The following is a 2,684-nucleotide window of genomic DNA, read 5'->3' on the forward strand; positions in this document are numbered from 1 at the left end:
TTACTAGCAGAGGTCTTCAAACAAAAAAAACAAAAAAAAAAAGTGATTTAAAAAAGTAGGCCAAGATATGTTATTTTATTTCTCTCTGTGGTCCTTGATCTCTTATTTGCCATTATTTGTACCTTTTGTAAGTGCCCCTTTTAAGAGTTGAAGCACCCCAGCAGAGCAGAATCCTCCTCGTGGTTCTGGATAATTGTTTTAACGTCATCCACATCCTGTTCATTCTAATGTCCTGTTAGACAAGCCAATTTACTGTCACCATGAATTCAAACCTCTTAGAGAGTTCTGTTTTCAATGTACAAATCATCTTTGATGGGTGTCCCCTGATGGTTTTTTGATACATAGAAAACGACCTGGGAAACCAGAGGGTGCAGACTGCAGGGGTGCAATTTGTACTGAAACGGAACATGAAACAGTCACAGGATATGGTGAGGGGGATGGGATGAAAACTGTTAAATTTAGGCTAAGTAGTGAAGTTTCTCTTTAAGACAGTAAAATGCTTTCAGACCTCACTGCTGTCTTCGCTTTGTGTAGCCCCTACATTTACTGCCCACGAGCTAGTTCAGAGGAGGGACAAAAACAGAATGGCTAGAGTAGAAACAGTGGTTTGTGTTGGGCACAGTTTTCTAATTGTATTCTGTGGATATGACATGTATTTGATATGGAAAAACATTTGTATTGTGCCTGCTACTGTCAGTGTTAATTTATTTTTTATGTTACTGCTCTATTGTAAATGCGCTAAAGCTTGACTTATGAGGTGGAAAATTATACTTAGGCATTTTAAGTGTAAATGTCATGGCCAAAACACCCAGTGTTTGAAAGAGATGAACAGGGGCGGGATCAGTGTGTGATAGTCACAGGTTTCGGGCCATGTCCAGCTCATCAGTGATTATAGTATTACAAGTCAATTGCATTCATGTGCACTTACCTAGGTAGGTAGTATGGTGTTCATTGCAGTTATTGCAAAAAATAGTCTTGCAGGCTGAAGAGAACTCCCTAAAATTAGTCAATTTACAAGTAGTCTAGAAAAAAATAATTAAATGACTGACCCAGGACAAAATATGGCTGTCTTGAGAAGCGAAGAGATGATGATGATTGGGGCGCAAGTCGAGATGAGGGATTTGGCAAGCATTGCTAAACTGAGTGACAAGAGAAACTGTATAGCTATGTGGTCATTTGCTTAGGCGCAACATAAAGAAACCTTTCTGTACCTGGGCATTGAACTTGTAAAAACACAGGACTTGTCATGTGGCACTCTGCTGGTTGCGTTCAAACATCAGGGAGAAAAGGCCCGAGCTCTCTGTAGAGCTTTTTCATGTCAAAGCCCCACAGAGACACACACTGGCCCATTAGAAAAGATTTGATCTGTTTATACTGTAACAGGGAGAGTGAACAGTTATTACTCTATTATTCTCTCACTGTCCTATCTTCAAATGAAATAGTGAAATTATAGTATTCCTCATTTTGCAAGTTGAGTCCCTGAACCCCACCTTGGGAATCACTGCTAGAGAATTTGATATGTAATTATATTACACAATACATTGGATCAGACATGACAGTGAATCCATTGAAATATAAAGTCTAAATTTATTATCGTAATTATTAAAATTGAGTTTTTACTGTAAAGAAACTTACTGTATGTTATAGTCCTCAAAAACGATCTTTCTGGTGAATTTCATGCAGTTACTTGTACATGGAAAAATTATTTTGGATTTGTCAAATTGAATGAACGCAACCAGCCACAGTTTAGTTGTCACTTTCCCTCTCCTTTGCCTGTGCTGTTTCCTCAATTTGTAATAGGCAAAAGTAAGTGGTCCTTTCTTGTGCTCAAAAATTTCCATCCTAATGTTGATCAATATTCCTACGGTGATTCATCACTATTTATCTCATAAATAGCTGTCATAATTAAACGACTTCTTGCATGCACCTCATGTAAGAGAAAGCTGTTTGTTCGTTGCCTCCCTTTCACCAAGTGGTCTCATTGTATATCCTGTTAATATCTGAAGTTATTAGGAAGGATATACTGAATACCTAGGACTAGGTTTTACAAAGTGTGTGTGTGGGCGGGGCTAACCTTTAGGCCAACCCTTCTCCTATAGGCGGGGACAAAGATGAATTGGTAACACAAAATGACAAAGATTCCCACACTTTGTTCCCAGCTGTGTATGTTTGACATGTATTGCCAAGATGCTACTTTAAGTTGAAGGCTCACTAAAGAGCAGGCGTGTAGGACTTAAGGATGTGCTTGCAACATGATAATCTGCATGCTGAATTCTTGGTTATTTTTCATCACTAATAAACAACATTCATCTGAGTGTGCAAGGTAAGACGCGAGTGAGGGACGGGACGTTGCTCCCAGTGCACAGTGGGGAAGAAACTTGTTGGGAAAAGGTTGTGCTTTGGTGGTTCTCTCCAAGTACCTCTGCACCGGAGCTACTGGAGAGGATTTTGCAGTAACAAATCTCATCACCTTTTGGTTATTTTTGACGCTATACAGTTGTGGAAATGTGATTGTTATCGTTATTGTGCATTTTATCAATAACTGGTTTATGATGACTCTTGTTGCTGTATGTGTATTTGAAAATAAATGCTATCAAGTCACTGTCTTTGCAAGCTGAAAGAGAAGAATTACAACAAAATGTTTCACACCGATTGAGTTGAGGCCAAAACGATTATGCCAAGTT

Source organism: Centroberyx gerrardi, chromosome 20 (assembly GCF_048128805.1).
Source record: "Centroberyx gerrardi isolate f3 chromosome 20, fCenGer3.hap1.cur.20231027, whole genome shotgun sequence".
In the NCBI taxonomy this organism is placed as follows: domain Eukaryota; kingdom Metazoa; phylum Chordata; class Actinopteri; order Beryciformes; family Berycidae; genus Centroberyx; species Centroberyx gerrardi.